A 27,750-nucleotide genomic window follows, 5' to 3' on the forward strand; every position below is an offset into this window, starting at 1 on the left:
CTTCCCAAAAGTGGTTACTTCTAGCTGTTCCCTTCCCCCATTGCTCTCCCTTCTATCATCCCCCTCATCCCAAATTTAGTGAGCATGTTATTTCCTCCTTAAGTCATATGTGAAGAGAGTAAGCTTCACTTTTCCCCTCTCACCTCCTCCCTTTTCTCCTCCATTGAAAAAGATTATTCTTATCTCTTTTAAGAGTGATAATTTGCCCTATCCCTTTTCTCCCTTTATCCTCCCAATATATGCATCTCTCACCCCTTAATTTTATTTTTTATAGATATCATCCCTTCTGATTCGACTCAACCTGTGCTCTGTGTGTGTGTGTGTGTGTGTGTGTGTGTGTGTGTGTGTGTGTGTAATCCTTCCACTTATTCAAATACTGAGAAAAATCTCAGGAGTTACAAATATTATCTTTTCATGTAGGAATGTAAACAGTTCAACTTTAGAAAGTCAATTATGATTTTTCTTTCCTGTTTACCTTTTCATGCTTCTCTTGGTTCTTGTGTTTGAAAGTCACATTTTCTCTTCAGTTCTGGTCTTTTCATCAAGAATGCTTGAAAGTATTCTATCTTCTTGAATGGGCATTTTTTTCCCATGAAGTATTACATTCAGTTTTGCTGGGTAGATGATTCTTGGTTTTAATCTCAGTTCCTTTGACTTCTGGAATATCCCATTCCAAGCCCTTTGCTCCCTTAATGTAGAAGCTGTCAGATCCTGTGTTATCCTGATTGTATTTCCACAATACTTGAATTGTTTCTTTCTAGCTGCTTGTAATATTTTCTCCTTGATCTGGGAACTCTGAAATTTGGTCACAATTTTCCTAGGAGTTTCTCTTTTTGGGTCTCTTTCAGGAGGTGATTGGTGGATTCTTTCAATATTTATTTTGCTCTCTGGTTCTATAATATCAGGGTAGTTTTCCTTGATAATTTCATGAAAATTAATGTCTAGTCTTTTTTTTTGATCATGGCTTTCAGGTAGTCCCGTAATTTTTGAATTGTCTCTCCTAGATCTATTTTCCAAGTCAGTTGTTTTTCCAATGAGATATTTCACATTATCTTTTATTTTTTCTTTCTTTTGGTTTTGTTTTGTAATTTCTTGGTTTCTCATATAGTCATTAGCTTCCCTCAGCTCCATGATCATTTTTAAAGAACTATTTTCTTCAGTGAGCTTTTGAACCTCCTTTTCCATTTGGCTGATTCTGCTTTTTAAAGCTTCCTTCTCCTCATTGGCTTTTTGGACCTCTTTTTCCAATTGAGTTAGCCTATTTTTAAAGGTGCTATTTTCTTCAGGATCCTTTTTTGGGTCTCCTTTAGCAAGCTGTTGACTCACCTTTAGAGTTCTTCCATGGTCTGAGTCCACTGCATATTCATTTTGGAGGTACTGGATGCAGAAGCCTTGACTTCCTCTGATGGTATGCCTTGTTCTTCCTCATCTGAAAGGACGGAAGGAAATACTTGTTCTCTAAGAAAGTATTCTTTTATTGTCTCATGTTTCCCATTTTGGGGCATTTTTCCAGCCAGTTACTTGACTTCTGAATCCTTTGTCAAGAGGACTGTTCTAGTTCTCCTCCTTACCCCAGGACCATGCTCAGGGCTGAAGTTCAGATCAGCTTCTCAATTCCCCCAGGGGCTTAAAGCTGAGCCACTGCCACAATGGAAGCTGCCCTAACTGAGTCACTGCCACAGCACTGCTGCCCTGGTGTTGCTGCCATGGCCTGGGGCCTCTGCTGGGGGGATCCTGCTCCCTTTCACCCTATTAGGAAAGCCCTCTTACTGACCTTTGCAGCTTTCTTTGGCACTTGTGGTTTGAGGGATCTGAGACCCTCCCTGCTGTGGATGCTTCCTCAGAGACCTGTTTTGGTCCTGTTCCTCCCAGTGCTGCACCACCAGGGCTGGGCTCTGCTTTTCTTAGTGGCCCATGGGATAGACCTTTCTTGTTGGCCTTCCAGGTTACCTTTGGCTGGAAATCTCTTTCACTCTATTGTTCTGTGGCTTCTGCTACTTTAGAATTTGTTGAGTCATTTTTTACAGGTATTTTATGGGCTGTGCAGGAAGAGCTATACTATGTGAGTCTTTCTACTGCACCATCTTGGCTCTGGTACCTCATAATTGGGAAATTTAGAAAGAACTTTAAGTGCTAAAAGAATAATGTTGTAATGACACTAATACAAAAGTGATTACTATCAATGCCTTACACTTATATAGGGCTTTAAAATGTACAAAGTGCTTTAAAATCATTATCTCATTTAAACCTAATAACAGTCTCTCAGGTAAGTGCTACTATTATCCCCTTTACTATCTTTAGATGAAGGAATAGAGACTGAAGAAGGCAGAGAGAAATCAGGAAATTGCCAGAGCACTCCACAGTTTCCACAGACCCAACATTTAATCTAGACTCTAAAGGCATTTTGGAACAACAAAAACTACAAAAAGATGGATTGAAACAATTTTCCAACTTAGGACAACTCAGAAGTAGTTTAAGAAAGTACTGTGTCACAACATTGTCCATGCATCCACATCTAAAACCTCCAAAGAATATATGATTTGGTCTGAAGCACCAAAAGGCTTCTCCAAGGAGCCCAAAAGGGATTTTAAAAGTCAAGTAAGAGAGGTAGAAGAAAAATTTGGAAAAGAAATGAGAGCTCTGTAAGAGAGAGTCAATAAATTAGAAAAGGAAGCACAAAAAATGTCTAAAGAAAACAATTCCTTAAAAATATAATTGGCAGAATTGGGGGAGGGGTGGAATTAAAGAAAGCAACTCCTTAAAAAGTAGAATTGACCAAATGAAAATGAAGGTAAAAAGCCAACTGAAGAAAATAATTCCTTAAAAATGGAATTGGATAAATGGAATCTAATGACTCTATGAGATATCAAGAATCAGTTAAACAAAATTTAAAAAAAAATGAAAAAAAATTGATAATGTAAAATACCTCAATGGAAATGGAAAAATAAAGAAAAAATTGACCTGGAAAATGTTCCCAGGAGAGAAAAATTTAAGAACTGTTGGTCTACCTGAAAGCCATAATCAAAAATGAGCCTGGACAGCATCTTTCAATAAATTATTAAGGAAAATTGCCCTGAAGTCCTAGAACCAGAGGATAAAATAGTCACTGAAAGAATCTTCCAATCACCTCCTGAAAGAGATTCTCAAATGACAACTCCAAATAATATTGTAGCCAATTTCCAGAATTATCAGGTCAATGAGAAAATACTGTAATTAGCCAGAGAGAAACAATTTAAATATTGTGGAACTACAGTCAGGATTACTTGTATAGTAAAGCATTGGAATATGCTATTCCAGAAGGGAAAGCTTGGATTGCAACCAAGAATCAATTACTCAGCAAAACTGAATGTAATTATTTCTGGGGAAAAGATGGACATTTAAGGAAATAGGGGACTTTCAATCATTGCTGATGAAAAAGAAGAGTTGCAAAGAAAATTTAATCTTCAAATAAAAGGATCAAGAGAAATACAAAAAGGTAAACAGAAAAGAAAAACAACATATTCTTCAATAAGTTTCAATTGTATACACCCCTATATAGGAAGATGGTACTTGTAACTCCTGTCAACTGCATCTATATTAGGGCAATTAGAAGGTATATACGCAGATAGAGGTTATATGTATAAATTTACTTTAATATGATGATATAAAAACAAATTAAAGGGTGATACAAAGATTGTCCTGAGAAAAGAGTTGAGGGGGAGGCAGAATAGGGTAAATTTTATAACATGAAGAGGTTTAAAACTACTATTACAGTAGAGGGAAAGAAGGGAGGGGGAAAGTGTTGTTTGAACCTGACACTCTTAAGATCTGGCTAAAAGAGGGAATAGCATGCATGTTCAGTTGGGTATAAAAATCTATCTTAATATATAGGGAAAGGGACAGCTAGGTGGTGCAGTGGATAGAGCACCAATGCAGGAGTCAGGAGGACCTGAGTTCAAATCTCACTTCAGACACTTGGCACCCACTAGCTGTGTGACCTCGGGCAAGTCACTTAACCCCAATTCCCTCATCCTGGGTCATCTCCAGTCATCCTGATGAATGTCTGATCACTGGTTTCAGATGGCTCTGGAGAAGAAGTGAGGGTGGTGTCCTACACAGCCCTCCCTCTCAAAACAAAGTCAAGTGGAAGTCATGTCATTACTTCTCTGATGGCATGATCTTCTTTGGCAATGAAGGATGAACACATACACATACAACTTATTGGGATGTAGGAGGGGAAAGGGGAAAGAAAATGAAATGGTGCTGACAGAAGGGAGGGCACACTGAGGGAGGGAGTGGTCAGAGGCAAAATATTGGTTAAGAGGGAAAAAGTGAAAGAAAAAAGAAAAGTGGAATTGGGAGGGGGAATAGGATGGAGAGAAAGATACAGGAATCATAACTGTGAATTGAAATGGGATGAACTCTCCTAGAAAACAGAAGTGGATAGCAGAGTGAATTAAGGACCATAATATTAGAATATATTATATACAAGAAACACATTTGAGTCAGAGAAATACGCACAGAAGAAATGCATAAGTCTAGAGCAGAATATATTGTGCTTTAGCCGAAGTAAAAACAAAACAGGGGCAACAATCCTGATACCAGACAAAATAAAAGCAAAAATATATCTAATTAAAAGAGATAAGGAAGTAAAGGGCTAAAAGATTTTATAGACAATGAAGCAACATCAGTACTAGGCATATATGTATAACATCTAAATTTTAAGAGGAGAAATTAAGTGAGTTACAGCAAGAGATAGAGAGCAAAACTATACAAATAGGGTACCTCAATCTTCCACTCTCAAAACTAAAATGATCTTTAAAAAATACATGAAGTTAACAAGTTGAATAGAATTTTTGAAAAGTTATGTACAATAGACCTCTAGAGAAAACTGAATGATTTTGATGTTTGCCTGCTTCCCCACACTGGGGCTCATAAGGGAAGAGAGCAAGCATTTATTAACATGCCTACTATGTGTCAGTCACTATGCTGCACTTAGAGTATAGGATATGTTCAGGGAGGACTATTATCTCTGGTGTGATGACTGCTGAGCCCTTTTCAGGGCTACTTACTACCTTTGGTGTCCTGTTCCACCTTTCACCTTTGACTCCAAGAAGCTGTGACATGCACAGCAGACACACTCCAGTAAACCATTTTTGCAGATGGGTTAAACCAGGCTGAGGGTAACCCAGGGGTCTCAAATCCCTTGGTGAGTAAGGGGGATATATACCCCAAGCATGTGAAGACTTCTCCTAGTGTAATGGATAGATGAGAACAATTTATTATGGTCATAAATTCAGCTAACATAGGTGTTGAGGAGTGCTTTGAGCTTTGGAAGACATTGAAGATGCCAAATTCTTTCACTGCACCATAAGCCATCACCAGTGATCTTGATTCTGTCCTGCCACTGGACTGTGAGGACTTTGGAGGAAAGAGTGAGGCCTATGACTTCATAAAACTTTGCCTCACTCAAATCCAATTTATGCATGAATCAAAACACATCAACCATACCATTTTACCAATTTCAAAGTCCTGAAGCTATAGGCAAGTGATGAAGGAGCAGGTATGGATACATTGGGAACTGTAGTCACAATCCTGCACATAATGGCCAAGACCATAGTGTCTTTTTCTCACTGGAAGCACCACTGGGATTTAACAACATTTTGAGAGTCTGATCACCCTTATAAGGATCACAATGCTAATCCTGATGTGAAGAAAAGGCTAGAAAAGGTACTCTAAAAATGTCTGCTTACCCAACCCTGACCTCATTACTGAAGCAGGAAAGGAATCCCACTTTGTTGCTGAAGCACAAAAAGCAAACGTACAAAAATATCTGCAAAGATGATTCCCCTCACCATGTGCACATACAATATATGCACACTTATAGGCAACACAAAATCCAACAGACCTGAAAGATGAACAGGTCTTCTTGCAAGAGCGCTCAGAAGGGATTGCCTCCAAATAGCAGCCCTGAGTTGAATAAGGCTCAGAAATTAAATCCAGCTTACTAAAGTTGGTGCTGGATACATGTTTTTCTGTAGTGGCCACTGGGAAGGGGAGTGCCATGAGGCTGGCATAGGTTTTGCGATCAAAATTAATTTAGTCAACAAGCTTATATGCCTACCAAAAAGTGAATGGCAGGCTCATGATGATGTGATTGCCACTTGTAGGAAAGCATCAGGTCACCATCACCAATGGCTATACTCCCAGCATGATCAACCCTCATGAGGGCAATGAAAAATTTTATGAAGACCTGGAAACTCATATCATCAATGTGCCAAAAGAGGATAAGCTTATAATTCTGGGTGACTTTAATACTAGAGTAGGCTCAGACTACCAGACTTGGCAGGGAGTCCTAGGGAGGAATGGAATTAGAAACAGCAACAGCAATGGTCACTTACTATTGAAAACATGTGCATCTCATATCCCTCTCATCACCAACACTGTCTTCCATTTACCAAAATACAATAAAACTTTATAGATGCACCCCTGCAACAAACATGGGCATTTCATAGACTATGTAATTGTAAGGAAAAGGAAAAGACAGGAAGTAAGAGTGTTGAAGGCAATGTGTGGCACAGAGTGCTGGACTGATTACAGGCTTATCCTCCCCAAGCTAAATAACTACTTTCAATAAAAGCTATAGCTCCAAGGCGAAATAGCTACCAGAAGAATCAATGACAATAAATTAGGGCTCTTCTCTGAGCAGGAATTTTTTGTTGCTAACTTGGAGGGAAATTGGCAGCAGCACACAGTTAGCAACAGTGGAGCAGAAAAAGAGTGGGACGCTTTCAGATATTTGGTGTACAGCACTGTATTTGTTCATAAGGCTCAGAACAATCACTAATGCTAAGACTGATTGGATGAAAATGGGGAAAACTGGAAGCTGCTAATTGAAAAAGGAGGACTCCTTAGGGTTGATGAGAAAGATAGTTCATCTATCTTTAAGAAGGAAGCATTTAATTCCATCAAAAGTAAAGTACAAACAAAGCTTAGAGACATGCAGTATTCTTGTCTCAGTAAGAAGGCTGATGAAACTCAGTTTTATGATGATAGTAAAAATCTAAAGCACTTTCATGATGTCCTGAAGGCTATTGATGGGATAAAGACCTATGGTGGATCTCAACTCCTGAGTACTCATGGAGTCACAATAATTTGTGATAAGGATATGATCCTGGAGAGATGGACTGAATGATTGCATGGTGTTCTCAACAGACCATCATCAATTAATGCTGAGGCCATTGACCATTTGCTTCTAGTTGAAGTCAATCCCTTCCTACCTGAAGTTTCAACTGAAGAAGAGGTTTTGAATGCCATTAGGCATCTTTCATGTAGCAAAGCACATGGAGCTAATTTCTAGGTAGGGAATCCATTGCTCATACAAAAGCTGACTGAAATTTTCCAGGTTATATGGCAAAAGGAGACTATTCCCCAGGAGTTCAAGGATGCCTCCATTGTCCATCTCTATAAAGATAAAGGAAGTAGGCAGTCCTGTGACAATCATGGGAGGGTCTCTCATAATTGTTGCTGGCAAGATTCTTTTCAGAGTCCTGCTTAGTAGACTGATCTTTCACCTGGAGATGGTCATCTTCCTGAGAAACATTGTGGCTTCAGAAAAGGCAAAGGAATGGTCAATATCATGTTTCCTGACTGAAAACTCCAGAAGAAATGCAAGGAGTAGAATAGATGTCTGTGCGAAACATTTGTAGGTTCATTGGTACTGTCAGCCTTGAGGGCTCAAGGGGAAATTGTGTCAAAATTTGATTGCCCAGAGAAGTTCATCAACATTGTACACCAGTCTTATGATGACACACTTTCCCAGTTTCTGGATAATGAACAATGTCCTCATGCTTTCAGAATGACCAATGGAGTGAAACAAGGCTTTGTGCTTGCTCCCATGCTTTTTAGTATGATGTTTACTACATGTTTTCAAATGTTTTCAGTGAGGATGAACATGAAATCAAGGTTAGATACCACAATGATGTCAAATTCTTCAACTTGTAAAGGCTACAATACAGGACCAAAGTAGAGACAGTGTTGGTGCATGGTTTTCTGTTTGCTGAGACTCATTACAGTCTCTGAAGCTGAGATGCAGCAAAGTATTTATTGATTCTCTGCTGCTTGTGCTAATTTTGACCTAACAATTAATACCAAGAAAACATGGGTGCTCCATTAGCTATTACCACACCAGCCACATGTGGAACCATTAGTTACAGCAAATGAGTCATAGAAGCTGTCGTCGATTTTGCAATCAAAACTAATCTAGTCAGCAAGTTGGTATGCCTGCCAAAAGGAGTGAATTACAGGTTCATGACAGTGCAATTGTCACTTGCAGGAAAATGTCATGCTACCATCATTAGTGTCTATGTTCCCACCATGACAAAACCTTCTAAGTTCAAAGAAAAATTTTATGAAGACCTAGAGATCCCTATCATCAGTGTGACAAAAGAGGAAAAAGTTATCATTCTGGGTGACTTTAATGCTGGAGTAGGCTCAGAATACCAGACTTGGCAGGGAGTCCTAGGGAGGAATAAAGTTGGAAATAGCAACAGCAAAGGTCATTTACTGCTGAAAACTTGTGCATCACCTGACCTTCTCATCACCAACACCATTTTCTGTTTACCTAAATGCAAAAAAAAAAAACAAAACCTTGATGGATGCACTCTCACAGCAAACATTGGCATCTAATAGACTGTGTGAGTGTAAGGAGAAGAGACAGACAAGATGTAAGAAAGGCAATGTGTGGTGCAGAGTACTGGACTAATCATAGACATATCCTCTCCAAGCTAAATATTCTCATTCATCAAAATTGCCACCCCCAAGGCAAAAATGACTATCAGAAGAATTACTGTCAACAAATTAGAGTTCTTCTCCGAGCATGAATAGTTTGTTGCTAACTTGGAGGGAAAGTTGAGCCCTAACACAGTTGGCAACAGTGGAGCAGAAAAGGAGTGGGTAGCTTTCAGATATTTGGTGTACATCACTGCGTTTGCTCCTCTGGGTCAAAACACTTGCAAACACCAAAATTGGTTTAATGAAAATAATGGGGAAATCCAGAAGCTGCTAAATGAAAAATGAGAACTCCACAGGGTTTACCAGCAGGATAGTTCATTCATCTCTAAGAAGGCAGCATGTAATTCCATCAAAAGTAAAGCACAAGCAAAGCTTAGAGAGAAGCAGGATTCTTGACTCAGTAAGAAGGCAGATGAAATTCAGTTTTATGCTGATAGTAACAATCCAAAGCACTTTAATGATTTCCTGAAAATTATTTATCAACCAAAATCCTATGGTGCATCATAACTACTCAGTGCTGACAGAGCCATATTAATTAGTGATAAGAATATGATCCTAGAGAGATAAGCTGAACACTTCCATAGTGTTCTCACCAGACCATCATCATTCAATGCTGAGACCATTGACCTTTTACCTCAAGTTTAAGTCAATTCCACCTTAGCTGAACTTCCAACTGAAGAAAAAGTTTTGAGTGCTGTTAGGCTTCTTTCATGTGGCAAAGCACCTGGTGCTGATTCTATTCCAGTTAAGATTTACAAGGTAGGGAAGTCCATTGCTCATACGAAAAGCTGACTGAAATTTTCCCCATTATATGGCAAGAGTAGATTATCCTCTAGGAGTTCAAGGATGCCTCCATTTTCCATCTCTATAAGGGTAAAGGGGATAGATTGTCCTGTGACAATCACAGGGACGTCTCTCTCTTAGTCACTGCTGGCAAGATTCTTGCTAGAGTCTTCATTAATAGGCTCATCCTTCACCTGGGAAATGGTTTTCTACCTGAGAGCCAGTGTGGCTTCAGCAAAGACTGAGGAACAGTAGATATGGTATTTGCTGACTGACAATTCCAGAACAGAGCAGAACAGAGGTTTGTACACAACATTTGTAGATCTGATCAAGGCCTTCGATATTGTTAGTCATTAGGGCTTATGGAAAATCATGTCAAAATTTGGTTGACCGGAGAAGTTCATCAGTATTGGGTGTCAATTTCATAACCACATGCTTGCTACGGTTCTGGATAGTGGACAACGCTCTTGTGCCTTCCCAGTCACCAGTGGAGTGAGACAGGGCTGTGTGCCTGCTACCATTCCTCTTAGCATGATGTTTTCAGCCATGTTGTCAATCAATAGGATAATATATGGACACATCCCTTCAAGAAGCCTCACTGAAATCTTTGATTATAGTTATCAAATAAGTGAAAGAGATTAGGAGAGTACTCCAATGGGAGGGTGGAAAAAGACCTGGAGAAACTGAGGATCTCTGCTTCAAGGTAATTTAGGGCATCTCTTAAGAAAGTCATGATATAAAGCCTACTCAAAGTATATCTCAAAGAAATGAAAGGGGAAATGACTGATTTTTGAGTTTCTGAAAATGATTTTTAACATTTGTGGAGAAAGAAAAAGAAACCACAAGGTAAGAAAAGGGCATTTTTTTTCTAATTTATGAAGGACTATGGGTGAAATCTTTGAATTATAGGCAAGTGAACATAACCTAAATTCCTACACGAAAACAACCAGAGTATAAGATTAATGGGAAGTTGGAAAATATTGAGTAACTTAAAAAAAATTGGCCATGAACAGTACATATGGCATGCCTCATTTAGGTTTCTGAAAACAGTAGATCAGGTGACTCACAGTATCTATAATATTTTAGATTGGAAGGGATATCAAGAACAATCAAACTGGATCTATATATGACAGAAATAGCCAATATCAAGTTCCTTGACTATGCATGAAGCCCTACAAGGAGAGGAACCATATTTGCTTCCCCACAGCCTATTCCAGATCTAGATAACTGTAATTATTAGGAAGATGGTAATTAGGATTTTATTTTTCCTTACCATCAAACTTAAATCTTACTCACCTTAGAAAGTGTTCTTTGGACATGTAGATTGTGTAATATATATTAAGTGTCTTAGATGGAATTTGAACTTACTTCTTGCTGACTCCAACTCATCTCTTTATGTCCTATAGCATGTCTCAGTGATGAGAGAGTGTGTGTGTGTATGTTTGAATGTTTAACAAATTGGTAAATCTATCCACTTCATCTATACATTGATGTTAATCCAAAATCCCACAATATAGGTGACATGGATTGATTATAATCTGCATTGTTAGATCTAGTAATGACATTGGAGGAAGTTACCGGCCCAACGAGTGTTTGAGAAATTTATTTTCACATATCATTGACTGCTTCTGTAGGTCAGAAAACAAAGGGACTATTCATTGACATTTGACAAAAAATGACTTAAAGAGGAACATTATTTACATGAATGTCAATAATTTCCATATTTCATTATTTTTCTTTCCATGAAGTAATTTCTTTCACATAAATCTTAATGTTATTGTACCGAGAGCAATAATCACAATATCAAAATAGGAAAAAAATTATTTGTAATGGGGTCAGAGCAGCGTCTACCTTTGGGCTACCTAAGGCACTATGGAATCAATTCAGTTCAGCAATTACTTATTCTGTATCTTCAGATAGGCACAAGGCTGCATGTTTAGGAAAAAAATCATGTTCAAGTTGTTTCTCATTTTATTTACATCTCATTCTTTCCTGAATTTCTTTAAGATTTAGCCTAATTGTACAAAAAGAAATGGCGAGAAAACCTGAGAAAAGCCTTTCCTAATGCCCCTTAATGTGAATGCCTTCCCTCTATCAATTATCTTCAATTTATCCTTTATGGAAGTGCTTTATACATAGTGGTTTTCAGGACTCCCCCATTAGATTCTGATGTCCTTGAAATCTGGGACAGTTTTTTGAACCTTGCTTTATGTCCTCAGCTCTTAATACAGTGTTTGGCATATTGTAGGCGTTAAATGAATGTTAGTTTACTGATTAAGTGACATAATATCTGAAGGTAAGATGTTCGAAAATATGGTAAAAAATGATGGTAAATTTCATCAATTTATAAATATTGCATATGTCTCGTCCCTCAACAGAACAAAGCCTGTATGAGGCATCAAGTATTTTGTTTTTGTCACTTAGTTTCCAATGTCTTTCCCAGGGTTTGCCGCATAGTGAATATTTAACCTGTTTTACTGTTTATTGATTGCTTGATTCCTTGTAAAAGGTCAGTCCTAGTGAACCTAAGACATGGGACAGGACACATCTAGAATACAGTATAACTCTTGGAGAATATTCAGTGAGGAGAAGTATATTCATACTTTAATGCATCTGTAATCTTATTTGTATGAATACCTTCTCTAGAACTATCTATACATTTATCTGTGCCCATGTTGTTCAACTCTTTTCCATAGCCTTTTGTATATCTACCACAGGGGATCCTTACTTTGCGCTAAGGGCTTTGACACTACATGGAGAATAGTGGGACTTACTTGTTGTCAATCAGCTTTCTTATTCTCAATTTTTGTCTGAATCTATTTTTTTTGTTCGCATATGTTTCTCTGATCAAATCCTTTCTTTTACCTCACCACCTATAACACAGTGTGTCCTGAGCAAATCAAACATTTCTGTTGTCCGGTGTGATCCCTGTGAGTGTGGTCATTTCCTAACAAGGTGGGAAAGAAGTACTCATGAAATATATAAGTGCACTTTGCTTAAAAAGAGGTGATTAGAACTTTTCAATCCTCATCTGAGAGACTCATTACAGGTCCTCAAATTTTTCAGGGAATAGATAAAGGGAATATAAAAGAACTTCTGCACAAGCCTCACCCATTTATTATTGACTTGGACACAGCTGCAAATAAACATTATTCAGATGAACTAAAACTAGAATTGATAACAAAAACATTGGTTGCTAGAGTCATGATGCAAAAAAAAAAATTGAGGCGCAGCCAAGATGGCGGAGTAGAAACACACAAATACGCTAGCTCCGAACCCATAGCCCATGAAATATCCGTAGTAAAGAGCTGCCAATAAATTCGGGAGCAGGAGAAGCCACATAATAGTGGAGCAGATAAGATTTCTGTTCCAGAGGGACCTGCAAACCTCTTGCAAAAGGTCCATTGCGCTGTGGAATCAGAGTCCAGCCTAGCCCTGCACCGGCCCTGGCAACAAGAGGAACAGATCCGAGTGGACTTCAGGGATGGGATCTCCAGCGGCTGCGCAGGTCCCTCCACCCATAGGTGACGGGGGTCGGTGAGAAGGTCTCTTTGGTGGGTCGAGAGGGGAGTGGGGTGCCCCCATACTCAGGCCCCCTCTGGAGGCAACAGTGGAGGCGGAAGCAGACCGGGGCTCCCCAAGCAGGCAGGAGCCCGGATCCATTGTTGAAGGTCTCTGCATAAACCCCCTGAGGGAACTGAGCCCGTGAGGCAGCCCTGGCCCTACCTGAGCACCTGAACTTAATCACACACTGAATAGCAGCCCTGCCCCCGCCCAAAGCACTGAGGCTGGGAAGCAGCATTTGATTCTCAGACCCCAAGCGGCAAGCTGGGAGGATCCGGAGGCGAGGTGGGGGTGTGAGGAGAATATTCAGAGCTCAAGTCACTGTCTGGGAAAATGCCCAGAAAAGGGAAAAGAACCAAGACTATTGAGGGTTACTTTCTTGGTGAGCAGGTTTCTCCTCCCCTCCCTTCTGATGAGGAAGAGCAGTGCTCACCATCAGGGGAAGATATGGAAGTCAGTGCTTCTACATCCCAGCCCACTCAATGGGATCAGTTCTGGGAAAAGGTCTTAAAGAGCCCAAACAATTTTCAAAATCATGATAGAAAGGTGGAGGAAAAACTGGGAAGAGTAATAAAAGACTTGCAAGCAAAGTATGAACAACAAATCAGCACCATGCTAAAGGAGACCCAAAAAATGCGGAAGAAAATAACACCCTGAAAAACAGGCTAACTCAATTGGCAAAGGAGGTTCAAGAAGCCAACGAGGAGAAGAATGCTTTCAAAAGCAGAATTAGCCAAATGGAAAAGGAGATTCAAAAGCTCACTGAAGAAAATAGTTCTGTCAAAATTAGAATGGAACAGATGGAGGCTAATGACTTTATGAGAAACCAAGAAATCACAAAACAAAACCAAAAGAATGAAAAAATGGAAGATAATGTGAAATATCTCATTGGAAAAACAACTGACCTGGAAAATAGATCCAGGAGAGACAATTTAAAAATTATGGGCCTACCTGAAAGCCATGATCAAAAAAAGAGCCTAGACATCATCTTTCATGAAGTTATCAAGGAAAACTGCCCTGATATTCTAGAACCAGAAGGCAAAATAAATATTGAAAGAATCCACCGATCACCACCTGAAAAAGATCCAAAAAGAGAAACTCCTAGGAATATTGTGGCCAAATTACAGAATTCCCAGGTCAAGGAGAAAATATTGCAAGCAGCTAGAAAGAAACAATTCAAGTATTGTGGAAATACAATCAGGATAACACAAGATCTAGAAGCTTCTACATTAAGGGATCAAAGGGCATGGAATAGGATATTCCAGAAGTCAAAGGAATTAGGACTAAAACCAAGAATCACCTACCCAGCAAAACTGAGTATAATACTTCAGGGGAAAAAATGGTCTTTCAATGAAATAGAGGACTTTCAAGCATTCTTGATGAAAAGGCCAGAGCTGAAAAGAAAATCTGACTTTCAAACACAAGAATGAAGAGAAGCATGAAAAGGTAAACATCAAAGAGAAGTGATAAGGGACTTATAAAAGTTGAACTGCTTACATCCCTACATGGAAAGACAATATTAGTAACTCTTGAAACTATTCAGTATCTGTGTACTTGGTGGGATTACACACACACACATGCACACGCACACACTCATAGAGACAGAGTGTGCAGAGTGAATTGAATAGGATGGGATCATATCTTAAAAAAAAAAATGAAATCAAGCAGTGAGAGAGAAATATATGGGAGGAGAAAGGGAGAAATGGAATGGGGCAAATTATCTCTCATAAAAGAGGCAAGCAAAAGATTTTTTTTTAGTTTGGGGAAAAAGAGGGGAGGTGAGAGAAAAACATGAAGCTTACTCTCATCACATTCCACTAAAGGAAGGAATAAAATGCATACTCATTTTGGTATGAAAACCTATCTTACAATACAGGAAGGTGGGGGACAAGGGGATAAACGGGGTGGGGGGGATGATGGAAGGGAGGGCATGGGGAGGAGGGTACAATTTGAGGTCGACACTCACAGGGAGGGACAGGATCAAAAGAGAGAATAGAAGTAATCGGAAGCAGGATAGGATGGAGGGAAATATAGTTAGTCATATAACACTACTATTATGGAAGTCATTTGCAAAACTACACAGATTTGGCCAATATTGAATTGCTTGCCTTCCAAAGGGAGGGGCAGGGGAGAGAGGGAGGAAAAGAAGTTGCAACTCAAAGTTTTAGGAATAACTGTCAAGTACTGTTCTTGCTGCTAGGAAATAAGAAATACAGGTAAAGGGGTATAGAAAGATATTTGGCCCAACAGGACAGAGAAGAGGATGGAGACAAGGGCAGAGAGGAATGATGGAGAAGAGAGCCGAGTGGAGATGGGGGCAATTAGAATGCTCGGTGTTTTGGGGTGGGGGGAGGGGATAAGGGGGGAGAAAATTTGGAGCCCAAAAATTCTGTGAAAATGAATGTTAAAAGTGAAATAAAAAAAAAGAAAAAAAATTGACAAGATAACATATTTACACCTGTACTTATGCATAAATACACCTATATTTATGTGTATGCAATTGTTCTATGCCCATGAAAATTATGAGTCTTTGCATATATGTATGTATACATATATATGTGTGTGTGCACATATACATATATGTGTGTATGTATATACGTAAATGGGAGAGAGAAGAGAAGAGAGAGGGAGAGTGGGAGAGCCAGAGAGAGCCAGAGAGACAGAGACAGAGAAATTAAATGGTCATATTACAAATGAGTGGCAAAGCAGTCATCAAGTTCTGGCCTCCAAAGTCCCACCCAGAGTCCTTTTCATTAAAGTTCTCACACTATGAATTAGTTTGATTCTGGTTTCAGGGCAAAAATAAAGAAACTTTTCACATGCACAAATAACAGAAATAAAAGTTTTACTTTACTTCTGATTTCATTAACAATGATTATAGTCATTCAGATCCACCTGGCACCTTTAATCTTTGATTTTCAAAGGTACTTGTAAACATTATTTAATTCAGTCTTACAATAATTGGCAAAGCAGCCCCCAGTCTCCCATGTCATAGAAATAATTCCATTTATTTGCTAGATTTGTACAATTGGACCTTTCATGATAAAAACAATACCTCACGGCAAAGTACAAAAGCATAACAATTTATTAAAACACATTAAAAATTGGATGGCAGCAGGTGTCATTTCCAGGAGCCATACAGTGCCAATAATGTGGATTAGAGTTTCATCTTTCTAATTAAAAGAAATCATATCTACTGTCTGATTTGTTCGAAGCCTATTGAGTTTCCCTGGTGTCCTGGATTACTGGAAATGTGGATTATGGATTTCTAAGAATTTTTTTCACTTTTAAAAAATGGTTGAAATGAAACTAAACAAGGCTTAGGAAGGATCTTTTTGTTCATCTTTATATGTATAGTTTTATCCCATTATAAAGTTAGCATCTCGAGAGAAGGAACTGTGCTTTTCCTAGGATTTGAATTCCCAATGTTTAACATAATGCTAGTATTTGGTGAATGATTGATAATAGATAAATGTTCTATCAATCTATGTACCTATATGTATTTATGTATGTTATCTGTCTGTTCATCTGTCCATCTGTCTATATGTGAGATTATGGGTTCTTAGATTTAGAACTACAATTTCCTTCCTCTTTCTTTCTCCCTCCTGGCTTCCCTGACTTCCTTCAAGTCCCAACTGAAATTCATTCTTCTATATGATGCTTTTCCTGATCTCTTGTAATTACAGTGCATTTCTTCTGTTGATTTTCTCTGATTTATCATGTATGTAGCATGTTTTTATAGGCATTTGCATACTTGTATTCCCCATTAGTCTGTAAGTTCTTGAGAGTCCACACAGGTACAAGGTACATGCTTATTAAATGTTTATTGATTGGCAATTCAGTTCCTACCTGTCAGATATGAGACCATAGAGTCTTAGAGAAATAACCCAAGACTATAGCTCGCAAATGATCAAGTGTGATTTGAGCCCAACTCTTCCTTATTGAAAATCCAGCATTCTACCTTAAACAATATGTTGCCTCTAACCATGTAGTTTTGTGATCAGCTACCTTATGTTCTTGTTGTTTGATTTATTTCTTTTAAAGTGAAAATTGCTTCTGATGAACCTAAGCTTATGCAACCTCATGAAGACAGCTCCAGCATTGTACACCAATATCTGATACACAAAGTGAAAAACCAATGAAATTCTATGACAAAATTGATAAAATCTTCAAAAGAAATCCACCACATGCTTCATCATTTGATTACTTCTATGTGATTGTCAGCATAAGAGAGAGTTACAAATCATCAGTAACTTCTAGTGGCTTCTAAAATAAATCACAAGCTCTTAAGATTATTTTCATATTTCTCCTGCTATATGATAGATTCTTCCAGTTCCTTTATCATTCTCTACATAAACCTGGTTTGGAGAGTGGGCAACAAATGGCAGGAGCTTAATAAATCCTTGCTGATTTGACTTCTTTTGTTGACTCACTGACTTAGAGATCCCTTTAATCTAACACCCACATACATTAGCCATGCTATTTCATATCATTGTCTTTATCATGATCTCTATCAAGTCACACTGATAAATTAGGTGTTCTCAATATATGACAATTTTCTCATCTCCATGACTTAACACAGGAGTTCCCCATTTTATTCAATATATTCCCACTTCATCTTTCCTTCTTACAATTCCTATCTTTGTTCAGTGCATATCTCAAGAGCCTCTTCCCACTTGAGACTTTCTCCATTCTTTCATTTAGTATTCTTTCCTTTCCCAAATTAATACTGTATTTTATATACAGTAGACACCCTGAGGATAAAAACTGTCACAATTTTCCTATTTGAATCCCCAAGACAGGGCAGCTATGTAGTGTAGAGAATAAGGCACTGGTCTTGGAATCAGGAAGACTCATCATCATGAGTTCAAATCTAGCTTTAGACATTTGCTAGCTATGTGACCCTGGACAAATTACTTAACCCTGTTTGCCTCAGTTTTACTATCTATAAAGTGATCTGGAGAAGGAAATGGCAAATCACTTCAGTAACTTTGCCAAGAAGACCCAAATGTGGTCATCAAGAATCAGACATGACTGAGAAATAACTGAACATCAATATGCTCTAAGTCAAGCACAGTGCTGTGTACTTTGTAAGTCTGTCTAATTGAATTTAATGGGGGAAAATTCTTATTTATAAAGAAATAGGGGGATAACAATTTAATATGCATCTAGTATGTGCCAGATAATTCTATTTTATTTTCTGTGATACTCAAAACAATAAAGAAGGTGGAGCTATCATGGTCCTCATTTTACAACTGAGAAAACTGAGATAGGCAGTGGTTAATTGGCTTACCTGGGATCACAAGTTAATATCCAAGTCCAGATTTGACACAGATCCTCCTGATTCTAGATCCAGTACTCTATTACACAACCTAATTGACTCTAAAGAGAAGCACTCAAAGGCTTGCAGATGATTCACTTTCTTTCTTTTTCCTCTGTATGATAAATACTTTCTTTAAGAAAAAGTCAGAAGGTACTAAACTTCTGGAGCAATGAATAATTTCTACAAAAATGAAATATAGTATGTCTATAGGACAAGACAAAGACAAGACAAAACAATATGTATCACTTGGATTAAAGGAACAAGAGATATTTATGTCTATATCTATCCATCTGTCTGTCTATCTATATCTTTATATCTATCTATCTATCTATCTATCTATCTATCTATCTATCTATCTATCTATCTATCTATGTATTCATCTGTATCTCCTATTCTTTTAATACCAGTGATTCAGAATCTCTGTCTTGCTAGGAAAAGATGCTCTTGCCCTTCTATCTTTATGTATGTTCTTACTGACATAAGCTTCATTTCAGAACCCGATCTGCTTGTTTGAGAGAGCAAATGTAAATAAATCATTACCAATTATATAAACAAGTTAAAGGTGACAATAGTTAACTCAGCTTTGACACAACCACATTTTAGAAAGCTATTGAATCTTTAAAAAAAATGTGAAATGGATAAATGCAAAGACATTAAATCTGAGAAACACAGTATCATAGAAAGTCTATTTCACGTTGGGGAAAATTTCACTTATAAAACCTTGTCAAAAGATCAATCAACCAATAAACGTTTTAAGTGTCTAATATTTACCAGCCATTATCCAAAAGAGTACATAAAATTTCTTACTCTGCAAATTCTTGTTCAAATTGTGGTGACTTTTCGTCTAAAGACAGCACTGGTTTAGAGTCCATGCTATATTTTATGTATATGTGGAGAAATACCATAGAAAATATGAACATCTCATGTTACAATAAAATAAAACACACCAGAGGACAAAAGAGACCCACTGAAAAATGGGAAGACATTGAACTACAGATAATCCTTTAAAGAGAATCTGTGTATAAAATTGGAAAGTGGTAGAGAATAGAAGGAATATAGGAGAGAAAAAATAGTCTGTTGGATAGATATATAACAGAGTATAGGAGAGACATCCATAGAAGGGAGGCACTAGTGGTGGGAGAAAAGGGAAGTCCTTTTATAAAATGATCAAATTTGAACAAAGTACTCAAGGAAGAGATGAAAATTAAGAAGTAATGAGACAATCTGGAAATCATTAAATCTCTCTGAACTTTAGTTTCCCAAACTGGAAAGTAGGAATAGTTATGCCTATGGTATTTACCCCCATAGAGTTATTTTGGGGATAGAATGATACAGATCAATGCAAGGCAAATTGATTGCAAATCCAATTAATGTTACATGCTTTAAAAGTGCGAAGCATCGTAGAAATTTGACTTATTAATTTACTGTTATGGTGAGAAAATTACCTTTATACTCTGCTAAAACATTTCATTGTTTTCAGGTTGTTCAAGATTTTGATGAAGCTTATTATTAAACACAGAGGATTTTTTTTATTAGCCATTGATTATATAACCTTTCAGATTCAGGATGGCTAAAACACTGTACATGGAGTTTTAATGAGTATATGAACCTAGACAGGTCACCTAGTGCTGAACTGTCTTTAGGAAACCCTATAGAAGCATAGATTGCAAAGAAATTACCGATCTGCATCAAACTTTCCATACTCGGAGTTAATCCTAATGATAAAATGTAGGAATAGACTAAAATAAGCACCATCCCCGCCCCCCAAAAAACATTATCTGCTACTGTGGGAATATGGGAGTCACATTTAAATTTTTATTTCTGTGTTGTTTATCTATTCATCTATAAATGTTTGCATCTTTTTATGCATCTATTCATCTAGCAATCTAAATACACACATTTCTCTGCATGTTAGTTTTTCATTTTTCACTCAGAGAGGGAAAATTTTATGTGATCAAGAGCTGTACTAAGGACCCAAGAAATTAAGGATTCCATCAACGTTTCTTCAATGTCTGAGCCCAGCAATTAATTCTAATATGTTAAAGGACTTTTATGTTTATGATCCATCATCATGAAATGTAGGCTCATTGTGACTTGTATTTTTTCATTAACTTACCTCATTTTATTTATTAGCATGCATTTATATCTTACTTTGTAATATATACTTTCCCCCAAAGTAATAAAATGAATTTCTTTTTTTCCCAATCTATATTTCAAGTGGTTTTTATTCGAATTAGTCAGAATGAATGAGGTTTTATCATATAGAGAGTTCACACAAGGTTGAAATATACATCAATGGCAAAAGAGGATGTTAGGTCAATCAAATTGACTTTTATTAAGCACCTACAGTATGCAAGAACCAAACTTAATTAGAGTGTGCAAGACTATTCTTTTAAGGAACAATAGGCACAACTAAGGACAATGCTTGGAGGCTTCCAACACCTTCTCTGACACTAACTACTTTTGTGATCTTAAGTTTAAGTTTTGGCACCTAAATTTCCTCAATTATGAAATAACATGGTGGCTCTAGAGATTCTCTCAGGTCCTTTCCACCTCTAGATCCATGATCTAGTAACTCCAAGTTGAAAATAAATCAATAAACTTAATATAAAGGTGTGTGTGCGTGTGTGTGTGTATGTGTGTGTGTGTGTGTGTGTGTGTGTGTGAGGGGGAAACAGTTCTAGAAATTAAAGCTTTGCAAAAGTATAATGAGCTGCAGGGTTAAACTAAGACAGTATGAGAAGAATTTATTCAATTTGACAACTTTCCCAGGAAGATACTCCCTATTTCTCCCATTCAAGGTATTTCAGGTGCTGGAGACAGGTAAATTTAACAGAGAGACCCTCCAAGGATCATGTTATTCTCCAGTCTCTTGGAACCTACCCCCTACCATAAGAAGCATTTCCCTCTACCTCACAAATAAATACCTATTGGCCACCAATTTGCCTTGTCCCAGGGATTATCTAATATAATAACCCTGGTCACAAAGAATTTTCTTCGTTTTTTGTTTGCTGTTAGTTTATTTCTGAAGGTTGCCTAATGCTATTATCCTCTTTGATTGCCTCCAATGGTTATTTTTAGTATGAAAGCTCTACCAAGCAAACTTCCTTTGGTTCCTCCTCACCCACATCCTCTCCCTGATCAATTTCATTTTCAGGTATCTCCCGTTCCATTGGATCATGAGGACTTAGCTCTTAACTTTCCCTATGACTTTCCTCCTTCTTGTGATGATTATCCTTTATATCTTCAGGTTGAACAGTGTTAGGAGAAGGGAATAAAATTTATTTCATAAATCAGAAATGTGCTAAATTGGTCAGGGTGACTACCATTACCAGATTGATATCATCCTGAGACCAAGTTCAGTTTTTTTGTTTTGTTTTGTTTTGTTTATTCCCTAGAACCAAAAAAAAAATTAGCAAGTCCTTTGACACATCCCTTACAGAACTCACCAACAGATCTGTATCCCATTCAAAATCCCAGGCAATAATAGGCACAGTATTTCTCACTGTTGTCACAAAAGCACATTACTATCATTAAGTTTAATATAATGTATATAATGTCAGAAGGAGAGATTCCATCAGGAATCCCCCAAAGATTGAAGCCCTTGGCATTTGAAAGCTGTATCATCCTTTAAAGCAGACACATGGATGTATGTCTTTGGTGACTATTACTTGTGGATAAGATCAAGAAATGGGAAAGATTTCCTCAATAGTTATATAGGTTTTTGTGTTGTAGCCCTCAGATGTTCAATATTTGCGTCTTATCAGCTTGCTTGACTGCATGCTTGACAGTGGCAGGAAACACAACCATCATTCTTAAACTATGTATGACTTGTACACTAGAAGTGTTAAACACATGGCACTGCTGCTCACAATAGATAGTAAATAGATGTTTGTTTAATGAATTAAAGAATCAAACTTACAAGTCTCTTTCAAGTTAAAAGATGGAAATAGTTTTAGATTGATCCAATTATGACTATACCTCCTCTGAAACTTGAGGAAGAGACAAATCATTTCCTCTAGGTCTGAAGAGGAGATGAATGAATGAGTTAATTTTAGTTTGGATCTTGAGACATAGTATTTACTTATGTTGATTGATATCTGATCTCACTCTTGTGGGTACACCTTCCAGTATTTATATTGCAATTTAGGTACATTCTCTGATCTTTTATTACTTTTACCTATTCCGTCCAGTAAATTTGTAATTAAAGATTAATACGTTAGTGACCTTCTTTGAGTTCTTCCGACATTTCAAAGATATCATGGAGCACACAAAATGTCCAATGCTTATCTCTTCCCTTGTTGCTCTGTGAAAATCCATTTCTTAAGAGGTGTATGGATATTCCATCATGAATTCCATTATGTGTTGCAGTCTAGTCATGCCCATCAAGGACTTTTCCCCCTCCTTTTGGGATAATTTTAACTTTTGGTCTTTACAGATTTTATCATCAAAAAAATTTTATCAAGCACCTTCTATCATTCAGTAAGCACAGTAGAAGGGACAAAGAGCTAGTTATTAAAGTCTCATCTGAGGAGGAGGAGGAGGAAGAGGAGGGGAAGGGAAAGCAGAAGAGGAAGGAGAAAAAAAAGGAAGAGAAGGAGAAGAGCTCACAATGAAATTTAACAATTGTCTCTTGTGAGAACGTTCAGTCTGACTTCAGCACTCTGCTAATTGGACTAGATGACCTCTAAGGGCTTTAAGAGCTCAACACTCATGATCATATTTCTTATGGTTGCTAGAGTTCTATCCCTTGAAATATTTGTAATTACTACTAGATGCATATGTTGTTACATTCATGAGACTCTGATAACCTCAAGAACAGATCCAATGTATGAGTCCTATTATATCTCCTGAACTTGAACACTCCATCAGCTGTCTTTTAGGCATATCAAAGTGAAGTTTTTCATCACAAAATCAAGCCCAGGGTCACACAACTAACTAGTAAGTTCTTGGGACCAGATGTAAACTATTCTTGACCCGAAGCCTGGCACTCTGTACACTGCACTCCCAAATCAGTCAATTCTACAAATTATTACTATGTTGATTATCTAGACTTAAGAAAGTGATGAAATCTTAATAATATGGATTAAACCAATAAGTTTCATACACATTTCTTTTACAGAATTGTTAAAGACTTCCCAGCACATTCTAGAGTGCAACAAAATAGTTCTAAGAGGAAACTCAAGCATACAGAGAAGCAAAATTGAAACTAAAAACTTGCGACTTTCAAACCTGTTACACCAAGAAGCTTCTGGGGATGCTGATTTTTTAAAAATTGTTTCTTTTTATTCCATGGATTTCAGCTGGCACATAAAAGAAACCAGTGATACTTAGAAACAATGGTCAGATCAGAATGCATTTTAAGTATAAGCCCCATCATGTACTATGAGATAGATAGAATGAGTTGCATAAGGAAATGAAAGTAGTACGTTGGCTCTGGGCCTAAGGTGTTTTAATTTATTAGGTGAGTCCTTGCCCTTCATTTCAGATTGAGCCATCTTGTCATCCATCCTGGTCCCAGAGAAACAGCCACCTTGGTCAGCAAATTTCCACTTGATCCTTCCTGAAACCAAGTCTCAGATTCACTTCCTGATCATGTCCATACCTTGCTCCCTTCACCTCAGTCATCATTTTCATTCTCTTTCCAAGAAACTTGTGTTCTGCTTCTGACATAATGGGGTCTAAGATGAGCTTTTGCCTTGTCTTGTTCCAAATATGGCCTTCAGGGCACTTCTTAGCCATCTTCACAGGATGTTGCCATGGCTTTCCCTGTCTCCTTCTTTCTGGCTAACTTGCATATTTTATCTTTCTCAACTAATAAAACAAAACAAAACAACAGAATTTTGAGAGCAGTTACTGTCTTGCTCTCTTGCATTTGTAGTCACAGGAATTATTATCGTTCTTAACAATGTAAGTCCTTAATATGTATTTTGTTTATCAATCTATCATTGAATCTATCCATCCATCTAATCCTAGTTACTCTATGTACTTGGAACTTATGACTTTCTACATTATTAAGAGAAATGGTTTATAATTGAGATAAAACACAAATACCTGTTCTGTCTTTGTAGGTATTTTCTTTGACGTTGACATAGCATACTCTCTCAGTCTTTCTCCAAATTAGCATTCTGACTCATCAATCCTGCAGACTCTACTGAATTCTGTCAATCAAAAGGATAGGTATTTTATTCCTTGTAGATATCCATCTGCCTGGAATGATTTCCCTTCCTGGACTACTCTTCAGAAACTTAAAACAAGCAAGCAAACATCCCATATATCACCTCCTCCTGACAACCTTGTTGGGTGACCTCTCCCACTTGGGAATTCATATAAGACACCATTTCTGCTATCATTTTATTGAAATGTGGTGAATAATTTTTATTGTTATTTAACTTTGCATAGGTTTAAACCCCATTTTACCACAACTAGGATATGAACTCCTCAAGGGCAGGGAATATTTCTTACTTTTCTTTGTATCCCTTGTGGTGCCTACCATGCACGCAATAAACACTGGATTTGCTTTCAAAGTCATCCCATCACAAGCTTTTTCATGATCCCTTATAAAACAGGAACTTTAATATCACTGGTCCCCAGGCATCTAAAACCAACAACAAAATGATATTTCTTAATCAGAAATTTCCTTTTAGGTCATAAATCCAACTTTTCAAGTCTGTAAAGTTTGAGGGTGTTTGCTGTTGGAAAAATGTCAGGTCTATTGATCATTATCATCCTAACTTCAATTTTCTCTTCAATTCCTTGAAATTTGAAAAGAAGCTTTTCCTCACTTTTGAAGTGACAGCATTATATAATCAACACAGTCAGAGAAGATTTTCTTTTCTCTGTTCTTTCTCTAAACATAACATTTGAACTATATCCATGGTGAATTGGATGTTTAATGGATATCAGGGACAGGTCTTTCTTTATTTAAAAAAAAAAAACATTCAATAAAATCCCACCATTTTCTTCACCTCAACCTTCTTCACCCCACCCATTTGCAAACAACTATTATAAAACCCTTTCAAACATATATATTAGAGCAAAGTGAATACCCATGTTATCTATGTAAGAAAAATGATCTTCATCTTCACTTTGATTCCATTGTCACTCTAACAGGAAGTAAATAGCATCATCTTCATCATCATCATTAGCATTTTTATAGTAGGTACTACACGACAGGTACAATTATTATCTCATTTTATCCTCACAGCCATGTGAGTTTGATGTTCTTAGTATCCATATTTTGCAGATAAGGAAACAAAGGCAATAGATGTTAAATGATTCATGATGATAATATAGCTAGTAAGTATCTGAAGCCAGATTAGAACTTAGGTTATATAGCTTGAGTCCTGATATTCTATACACTGCACCACCTCATTGACCTAAACATATTTCACTATGAATCTTCTGGAATCATAGTTGGTCATTGTTTTGATCAGAATTTCGAAGTTATTTAAAGATTTTGTTTTGTTTTGTCTTTACAACATTACTATCGTTATATAAAATTGTTGTCCTCATTCCTTTCACTTCACTAGCTATCACTTCATATCAATATTTCCTATTTTCTCTGAATCCATCACTTTATTGTTTTTTTAATAATAGGACAAGTATTTCCATAAAAATACATCCCATGAATTGATGTCATTCCATAATTGTTATGTATCCCATTTATTTACAATTCTTTTTCCATTGCAAAAAAAAGATGCTACTTTAAATAGTATTGCACTCAAGTTAAATCTTGTTTAGCATAGTACTAATAACTACCTTAATCTAACAGCTGCCCTGAACCAATTATCCCCTTTCCTTCTTGTTTGTCTGTTGGGTGAAATGCATTTCTCTGTGGAACTCTGTGTATGTGTTTGCTTACTTTTCTCTTTTTTGACCAGTTCACAGTAGTGTGAAGTTCAATTTTCAACAATTCCCTCACTCTTTATAGATTCCTTATTTGTGTATATATGTATATATATATATATATATATGTATATACATCTATCTATATCTATATGTATTTACCTATCTGTCTATCTACATATCTATATAGCTACATATATATATATATATATATATATCTCCTTGGTTACCCTAATTATTTGAGATATCTCCATATTTCTATTTATCTACTTTCCTTCCTTTATTTCTTTTTCTTCCTTCCTTCCATCCTTCCTTCCTTCCTTCCTTCCTTCCTTCCTTCCTACCTTCCTTCCTTCCTTCCTTCCTTCCTTCCTTCCTTCCTTCCTTCCTTCCTTCCTTCCTACCTTCCTTCCTTCCTACCTTCCTTCCTTCCTTCCTTCCTTCCTTCCTTCCTTCCTTCCTTCCTTCCTTCCTTCCTTCCTTCCTTCCTACCTTCCTTCCTTCCTTCCTTCCTTCCTTCCTTCCTTCTTTCCTTCCTTCCTTCCTTCTTTCCTACCTTCCTTCCTTCCTTCCTTCCTTCCTTCCTTCCTTCCTTCCTTCCTTCCTTCCTTCCTTCCTTCCTTCCTTCTCAGACTTCCCTCCCATCAATTAGGTGCTGATTTGATGTGTATTCAAAGGGAAAAAGCTGATGATCATTTAGGCATGCCAGCAGCATCATTGACTCCTCTTCTGATATTCTCTTTTACTGTTCCAGGTACCCAGCTTCCAAATGTGTCATTCTATACTCACATTTCCAAGAAATTTCTAGTTCTTAAAGATTTTTTCCTGCACATATTTCATATCAGGCTCTTTCCCTGGATGCAGAGTCACACTCTAGTTCAAAGTCTCATGACCTTTCACCCGGAAAAATAAAAAAAAAATCCTGTTTGGTGTTGCACATGCTTCTTCATACTCCTCCCCATACTTCATTTAGACACCAAAGTGATTTTGCTAAACATGAACTATCCTTCCTTTCATTAAACTACGTTGTCTACTATTATAAGGTAACTATATAAATCTGTGAAGATTTTCATTCTAACTCATATTGATTTTGATTAGTCATTTTCCCTAAATCAAGGTTCTATATCCTCCTCAGATTTCTATGGGTGTTGCTGAGAGGTTACACTGTTGTCTTCTTCAGTGTTGTCAGCTTCAGTTCCCCATTTCTGAACACTCTGTCAAACATCAGTTATAAGTGATTAGTAACTCAGTATAATTGTCTATTAGTATCAATTAGATTTTATAATGATATATTTACTGAATTTATACAGCAATAAATTATCCCCCCCCAACATATCAGGGTACAATTTCCTCTATACAACCTTGGTCCTTGGGATATTAGATTCAAACTCAAAGCGTTTTCTTCAAAATATGTGTTCTATCAAGTTCATTTCTAAATGCAGCATGTCTGATGGGTGAGT

The sequence above is a fragment of the Notamacropus eugenii genome, chromosome 1, assembly GCF_028372415.1.
Source record: "Notamacropus eugenii isolate mMacEug1 chromosome 1, mMacEug1.pri_v2, whole genome shotgun sequence".
Taxonomy (NCBI): domain Eukaryota; kingdom Metazoa; phylum Chordata; class Mammalia; order Diprotodontia; family Macropodidae; genus Notamacropus; species Notamacropus eugenii.